General features: G+C 46.2%; 1 protein-coding gene across 1 annotated transcript in view; it reads right to left on the reverse strand.

Annotated features, from left to right (window-relative positions):
* The window catches only part of LOC137353299 (chondroadherin-like protein), a 33,498-nt gene extending 24,825 nt beyond the window's left edge, over positions 1 to 8,673 (reverse strand). The window contains exon 1 of the mRNA XM_068019427.1: positions 8,308 to 8,673. The gene's annotated coding sequence lies outside the window, so the exon portion shown is untranslated. The remainder of the gene's footprint in view (positions 1 to 8,307) is intronic.
* Between the last annotated feature and the right edge of the window lie 9 nt (positions 8,674 to 8,682).

Genomic DNA, 8,682 nt, shown 5'->3' on the forward strand with positions numbered 1-8,682 from the left:
GGAGGAGGATGGTGTGGTCAACCATGTCAAGGGCTGCAGACAGGTCAAGAAGGACGAAGAGGGAAAGTTTACCACAGTCTCAGTCACCAAGGATTACTAGCCCAGTGACCATAGAACCAGAGAAAAGTTTCTTCCTCCACCACGGATACGGGCAGTGAATTCCAGAGGCCCAGGCTAATGACCTAATCATCATGGCAGCTGGTGGAATTGGAATTCAATTAACTAATAAAAATATGGAATTGAATTCTAGTTCTATAATGGTGCCATGAAACTATCATTGATTGTTGTTAAAAAATAAAATCTGGTTCACTAATGTCTTTTAAGGAAGGAAATCTACCGTCCTTACCTGGTCTGGCCTACATATTACTTCAGACCCACAGCAATGTGGCTGATTGACTCCTAACTGCCCTCTGAAATGGCCCACTCAGTTCAAGGGCAATTAGGGATAGGCAACAAATGCTGACCTTGCCAGCGATGCCCATAACCTATGAAAGAATAAAAAAAACTTGCTTCTGTCTGCCTTCTTAGGGGTTGTAAAAGATTCCAGACCAACATTTCTTCATCGACCAACATCTCTTTCTTCTTCCACTGCAACACCAGAGTTGGAATTTAATTAAAATTTTTGTTTTAAAAAAACCCACCATGACCCCTCCATTCTTGCAAACTACCATCCCATCTCCAACCTCCCTTTCCCGCTCCAAAGTCCTTGAATTTGTCATTGTCTCCCAAATCCGTGCCCATCTTTCCTCGAACTCCAAGTTTGAATACCTCTGATCAGGCTTCCACCCCTGCCGCTGTACAGTAACAGCTCTTATCAACGTCACAAATGGAATCCTGTGTGACTGAGACCATGGTAAACAATCTCTCATCGACCTCTCTGCACCCTTTGACGTGGTTGACCACACCATCCTCCTCCAATGCCTCGGTCGTCCAGCTGGGACTGCCCTCACCTGCTTCCATTCTTACCTAACCAGTCACAGCCAGAGAATCACCTGCAATAACTTGTCTTCCCACTTCTGCATTGTTACCTCTGGAGAACCTTGAGGATCTATCCTCGGCCCCCTCCTTTTATGCTTGTTAACATCTCACATTTTATTGCAACATTTAAACCAGACTGATTTTAATAAACATGTCCACAGAGCAGCAAAGTTCTGATGGTGGAAAAACAGCCTGGTACAACAACAGGTCTCACATCAGAAGAGGGGGGGCTACGATGAACTTTGGCGACATCCATTCCATCACCAAGACTGCCTACTCCCACCTCTGTAACATTGCCCAACTCTGCCCCTGCCTCAGCTCATCTGCTGCTGAAACCCTCATCCATGCCTTTGTTACCTCCAGACTCAATTATTCCAATGCATTCTTCTGGCTGGCCTCCCATCCACCACCCTATATAAACCTGAGCTCATCCAAAACTCTGCCACCTACATCCTAACTCACACCTAGTCCCATTCACCCACCACCCTCATGCTCTTTGGCCTACATTGGCTCCTAGTCCAGCAATGCCTCAATTTTTAAATTCTCATCTATGTTTCCAAGCCCTCCACGGCCTCTCCCCTCCCTGTCTCTGTAACTACCTGCACCCCTACAACCCTCCCAGATATCTGCGCTCCTCCAATTCTAGTCTCTCACTGTTCCCGACTTTAATTGTTGCACCATTGACGGCGATGCCTTCAAGTCCCTGGGTCCTAAGATCTGGAATTCCCTCCCTAAACCTCTCTGCCTCACTGTGCTCCTTTAGGATACTCCTTAAAACCTATCTCTTCATAAGCTTTTGGTCGGCTGTCCTAATATCTCCTTAAGTGGCTCGGTGTCAAATTTTGTTTGATAACACTCCCATAAAGCACCCTGAGACTACATTAAAGGTGCTATATAAATATAAGTTGTTGTTGTTGCTGTTTAAATTTGAGGGACAGATTCCATTTTTGTTGTCCTTCCCCTGAAGAAAGGAACAATTCAATCTGGACAGGCTGCAACTTAATTTTAATCACATTTATAAAAATGAATTAACATTTAATTTTTAATCTAGTTTAAATTGAGGCGTTTCCAGACAGAGCCAATGTGGGTCAGTGAGTACAGGGGTGATGAGTGAATGGGGCTTGCTGCAAGTTAGGACAGGGACAGCAGAGTTTTGGATGAGCCCAAGTTTACAGAGGGAGCAGAGCGGGAGACCGGTCAGGAGTGCGTTGGAATAGTCAAGTCTGGAGGTAACAAAGGCTTGGATGAGGGTTTCAGCAGCAGATGAGCTGAGGTAGGGGCGGAGACGGGTAATGTTGTGACAGTGGATGTACAACTGGTGTAGCCGTACCTCGTTAATCAGATGTGTGTCACTGGGAATTCCTAATTCCCTGCCAATGAGGTCAGAGTATTAAAATCAACCCTTACAAAGTCCATAAAGTTCAAATCAGGAGTCGAAAAAATAGGAGTGGAAATGGGACTGAGTTGCCTGGGTTTCTGGGCCGCAAGTGACTCACAGGCCTCAGTTTTGACCCCATCCCTGGACATGTGATCTACGCAAAACAAGGATTTTCTGGCTTTATCCCCAAATAACATGATTGGCAAATGCATTTTTTCTCCCTTGCCTCTCCTGAAGGTGCTGTCTTGTGCAGTGACCGTTCCATGGTATCAACAGCCCTAGGCCCTTCATATAGTTGTCATTCTTCACCTATCAGTGGGTGTCATCAGTCTATAGTGGGGGTGTATCAGCTGAACCCATCCTTGCCCCACCTCCACACACTGCACTTTCCAGCCAGGAAATATTGGATCAGGAACAGGAACTTTGTCTGATTTCTCCCTCATGTATTAACCTAGCTTCACCTTAAAAGCAACTATGCTATTCGCCTCAACTATTTTCTGTGGTAGCAGGTTCCACATTTTTTTTTTATTCCTTTGTGAGATGTGGGCCTCACTGGCTAGGCCAGTATTTATTGCGCATCCCTAATTGCCCTTGGGAAGGTGATGCTTTCTTGAACTGCTGCAGTTCTGGCGGTGTAAGTACACCCACAGTGCTGTTAGGAAGGGACTAAGCACTCTCTGGGCAATTCTTGATTAGATTTATTAGTGACTAACTTATATTTATGTCCTCTAGTTTTTGGTCTATCCCACAAGTGGAAACATCTCTATGTCTACTCTGTGGAACCCCTTCATAATCTTAAAGGCCTCTTTTAGCTATAACCCGCCTGGAAACTCAAAGGTGCTGAGGTCAATTGTAGCACCTTGCGTCCTGGCTGGGGTCAGCCAACAGCATTGAGTAGGCGATTGAGCATTGGATGTTTCTGGTCAGCGGGGATCAGTGTGAAACCAGCCAGTGCATATACGCCCAAATTTATTGGATGCTCAATCATTTTGAGTCTGTGATAACCACCAGACGCCATTTCACCATCCCAGCAGTATGACAGCCACAGTGATCCATACAGCAGGGCACTCCATATCCGTGGCCAGATCCAATCTTTATTTGACTTGGAATGGGTTTTGGCTCAGAGATTCCTGACTTGGCTCTCACTTTGATTGACCTGAGAATAACAACCTAGGTTTGCTTTCTCAAACTCTCGCAATGAATGTTTATCCTTGGAGCAGAATTCCCATCGGTCACACGGAAAGAAAGGTACAATTCTTAATCTACTGATGTGCTCTTACGATTAATTATTTCATCAGTCCTAACACTGCCTCAGTCACTCAGAGCTCTAAGACAGAGGCCACCCTTTCAAAATAGAATTTTGAACTGGCAGAGGGATCCACTGCACTCACAGGCAACTTTCTTTCCATTGAAATAAAGTTTTGGATTTATCAAGGAATGCTGCCTTGGGGAATAGTGCACTTTCTCACTCTGTGTAAAGTAATTCCATTATAAGAAAAGGATTGAACAGACTGGGCTGTTTTCTCTAGAAAAGAAAAGGTTGTTGTCATGAAACGTGCTATGCTGAATGATGATTTTAATTCATTGGTTGGAATCCTACATTCAACTTTTAAAAAACTGGCAGCCAAGATGGCCACCACAATTTGCATTGAAATACCTCACATTCCAAGGCATCTAAGTGGAGACACATGTCTAAAAAGCTCTCATCTAGAACAATGGCGTGAACACTTGAGTGAATTATCTGGTATTGCCCTCATTAGCAAGACATTCAAAGCCTGCTTGGAGCATTCACACTAGTGGAGATGAACTTTCAGGGGATTGAACATTGAAACAATAAGACCTGAGAGAGATTGGGATTCTTTAGACTTGGACTTCATTAAAGTGAAAAAAGAATACATTGAGAGAATCACGTGACAGTCTCCCCAGTCTGTGTGAAAACCTGGAGTTTCTGTTACACACAGCAGACAAGCTTTGAGAGCTAATCAGTGCAGGACCCCAGAGGGGCTGTCTCTCTCTTTCTCCAGGTAATACTGCAAGTTACAAACACTGTTTATTTATTTATTTTTTTATTTAGAGATACAGCACTGAAACAGGCCCTTCGGCCTGTCTGCAACATCCAAGTCTATCGTTGCTACAGATAGAGATCCCGGGAGAAAGCCACCTACATCACTGTCTCCAAGTAAACCCTGAACTAAGGGAGCCACTTCTAACAGCCAATCACAAATTCAGCTGGAAAACAACTGAATTACCAGACCCCAAAGACTGTATATTATTTTTATTTGTTCTGGACTCTAATCCAACCAAATATTCTTCATCACTCTGTAACTTATTTTGTGTGTGTGTGAGATGTGGTGTGTGTGTGTGTGTGAGATGTGGTGTGTGTGTGTGTGTGTGTGTGTGTGTGTGAGATGTGTGTGTGTGTGTGTGAGATGTGTGTGTGTGTGTGTGAGATGTGTGTGTGTGTGTGTGAGATGTGTGTGTGTGTGTGTGAGATGTGTGTGTGAGAGAGAGTGAGAAAGTTGGAACGTAGTTAATTATTTTACTTAGATCGGGTTTTGATTTTAAGTTCAATAAACTATCCCATTATTTGTTTAAACTCAAGAAAACCTATCCAATTGGTTCATTGCTGAGCACAGCAGAAAAAGTATTAAACACTCATTGAATTGATAAGCACATCCACTGTTTAAAAAGGAATAAACCCTGTTGCAGTCAAACAAGGAGAAGGACAAGGAACCCTCCTCAGAAATTTGGGGGCTCGCATCTGGGCTCAAAACCCAAAGACAAAGATGAAATTGAAAGTGGAAAGCCAAATTGATCCCAAGCAAAGATTTAAAAACTTCAAAACAGGTTTTCTTGTGGTTTTCACTGCTAGAGTACTAAAGTGCCCACATTTGAGGCCAATATCTTCCTTAACCAAAGTGAAGGAACTTGAGACAGGTTAAAAGCCCTATCTATTGAAGAGTTGAGGCATGTAGCTGGGCAGTTAGGGATTACTATCCATCCGAAAGCTAGGAAACCCGAAATCCTAAAACATGTGGCCAACCATTTTGCACTTGAACCTGAAGACTCAGAAACAGGTTTAGAGTTGGAAACAGACAGGGTAACATTAACGAAGATACAGCTATAACTAAGGAGACTAGAATTAGAATTTCAAGAAAAAGAAAAAGAGCTTTCCAGAGACAGAAAGAGGAGAGAGGGCTTCAGGAAAGGGAAAAGGAAACAGCTTTCCAAAGGGAGCTAAGGCAGCTTGAATTAACTAGAGGAATACTCAATGCACCCAGTAAAGACACTGCTAGTGAGGGAACTACCCCTAGCTCAGGACCGAGTGCTGAGCTCTTAAAGTTCTCCAAGTTGATTCCAAAGTTCAATGAGTGGGATGTGGAAGCATTTTTCATCTCTTTTGAAAAGCTTGAAAAACAGATGAAGTGGCCAGCAGAGAGCAGGACCCTTTTATTGCAACGCAAACTACCGGAAAAGCCCTTGAGGTTTATTCACTGTTATGTGATGAGAGCTCATCAGACTCTGAGATGACTAGAAATGCTATCCTGAGTGCATATGAGCTGGTACCGGAGGTGTACAGCCAAAAATTCCAAACCCTCCGAAAGCAGTCTAAACAAACTTACCTCGAGTTTGAAAGAGTTCAGTAGCTTGCTTTTGACCAGTGGATATGGGCACTCAAGACACAGCCCACATATGACCATCTTAGAGAGGTGATTCTTCTCGAGGAGTTCAAAGACTCGCCTCTTCTTTCCATTACAATACACATCGAGGAACTAAAGGTTCCAAGAGTCAGGCAGGCAGCAATCCTGGCTGATGAATTTAAGCTTGTACACAAGCCCTTATCCCAAGGGAAACCCTTCCCACATCACCCCCACAAACCGGAAAAGGATAAAAGGTGGGAGTGTGATCGGAGCTCGAACAGCTATGGGCGAGAAAGGAAAGCTGGACACACAGGGGCCCTCCTCAGGCCGAAAAGGATGGTGATGAGAGCCGGAGTGAAGCCCCGGAAACCTGTGTGTTTCCATTGTAACAAGGTAGGTCACCTTCGAGCTGACTGCTGGAAGTCATGGGGAAAACCTGCAGGATTAATCAGGGCACACCAGACCAGTGCAGGAAAAGGGGCCCTGATAGAAAGCACAGCAGACCAGGTTGTGGCATTAACTGCGGCAATAAGACCCAGTAAACCTACCATTATGAGTGCTGGGAAACTTAACAAAATTGCTGAGAGTTACCAGGATTTTGTGTCCCAAGGAAAAGTGACTCCATATCCCCTCCACCCCAAGTGAGGCAAGCAAGCCTCCACAAGGAGGGAAGAAACTGTGGGATCCTCCCTGGTGGTCAGCCATAGACCATCCAAGTGGCAACCACCAGACTAGAGACGCTGGGATTCTTCTGCTTGGAGCAGAGAGGAATAAGGGTGATTTGATTGGTGTATTCAAAAACATGAAGGGTATTGATAAAGTAAATAAGGAGAAACTGTTTCCACGGGCAGTAACCAGAGGACACAGATTTAAGGTAATTGGCAAAGGAAGGGGAGATGAGGAGATTTTTTTTTAATGCAGCAAATTGTTATGATCTGGAAAGCACGGCCTGAAAGAGTGATGGAAGGAGATTCATCTTTCCAAAGGGAATTGGATAAATACTTGAAAAGGAGAAATGTTCAGGGCTGTGGGGAAAGAACGGGGCGGGGAGGGTGGTGGTGGGGCCGGATTTTGTTCTTATTACGACAGCAGGTTTCATGGTGGGGAGGGGGGGCGGTCCAGAGAATCAGGACAGAATCGCCCGCCACGAACCTGATGCCGGGAATCCTGGTTCTGATTCTCCCGGGGGTAGGATAGATCGACAACAACCTTTCTGCCCAGAGGCCAAATAAGAGCCTTTAGCAGTTGCCGGAGTGGGGCGGGGGGCTACCTCCGCCACGTGGGGACGATGCCTTGGAAACCAAGGCGCCCTCCCTGCGGGCTTGGTCGGGGGTGGGGGGAGGGGGGGGGCCTCCTTTATAGGTAATTTGTGGCCAATGGAGGACCCCCACCGGGAACAAGTGTAACCCCCCCCCCCACACCCCCTCCCCTTGGACCGAACAACCACCCCTCCACCCCCATTGCCAGGGTCTTCTGGCACTAGCCCCAGCGATGCCGCTTTGCCTCTGCAGTACCAGCAGTGGCCACTGATCCCAGTGGGGCTGCTGATACTGCTCAGCTGCCAGCCCTGTGATTGGCGGGCAGCTCTTGGGGGCAGGATCCCCGTCCCTATTAAGTCTTTAAAGGACCTCCTTAAACTTTGACAGCTAAAGCCTGGAGCTTCGCTCCGGGGGTGCTGAAAAATACAGAGGTGGGAATCCCCTCGCCTTTTAGGCCTGATGCCGGGAGCCCCGCCTGCTGCACAAAATCCAGCCCAGGGAATGGGACTAATTGGATAGCTCTTTCAAAGAGCCAGCACAGGCACGATAGACTTAATGGCCTCCTTCTGTGCTGTGTTATTCTATGACTCGTTCTCTGTTAGACTGACTGGGCAGCTCCAGGAAAGAGAGGGAGGAAAATGCAGAAAATACAAGCAAAACAACACTTCCCAAAAGCTGAACACAATTCTCTTTGTGCTACTTGACCTTCAAGGTCAGTTTGTGACCTGCAGTGAGTTGGGTGACCTCAGCAGGGGTTGATCGTAGAGGAGGTACAATTGACTAGGCTACAAAGGGTTATTATTAGACCCGGGTTCCAGTTCCTCATTTGCATCCTACTGCAAAGTGTGCCCGTGTGGATGGGATTTGGCACAGCCATGGTACACTCGGCAACCCGCCAACCCTCACCGTCTTAGATCACCACTTCGGTGAGACACCAAAGCCTGTGAAACTTTGCCCAGTTTCAGTCAACAATGCAGAGAAGAGAATAGAGGGGTTAAGAAAATAACAAAAAAGTTACTGATCAATGAAGCAATCATTTAAAAACACCTACCTTTCTTTATAGTGAGGGTCCTGAGTTGTCTCTGTAACTACCTCAAACTGGATTTGAAAGAGAAGGGAGGGGGGGGGGTTCTGTTGTCCGTGCGGAGATTTCGGGAGACCTGCCCCTGCTAAAGTTTTGCGGATTCAGGAGCAGAAACTGGAGGCTGCTTGAGAAATTCCCAGCAGGCAGGCACCTGGAGCGGTGGTGTGACACTTTGAAGGTGACAGGGCACGCTTGCTGTTTTCACATCCTGCCAGTGAGGCCCGAATTCCACTGGTGTTGTGAGGTGTGGTGTCAGAGGATTTGGGGGCGGTGTATGTGAGGCTGGGGGAGGGAGGCTTGAGACCGAGAGAGAGAGGACTTGGAATTTTCCACTGCCTGCAG

This window comes from Heterodontus francisci, chromosome 41, assembly GCF_036365525.1.
Source record: "Heterodontus francisci isolate sHetFra1 chromosome 41, sHetFra1.hap1, whole genome shotgun sequence".
Taxonomy (NCBI): domain Eukaryota; kingdom Metazoa; phylum Chordata; class Chondrichthyes; order Heterodontiformes; family Heterodontidae; genus Heterodontus; species Heterodontus francisci.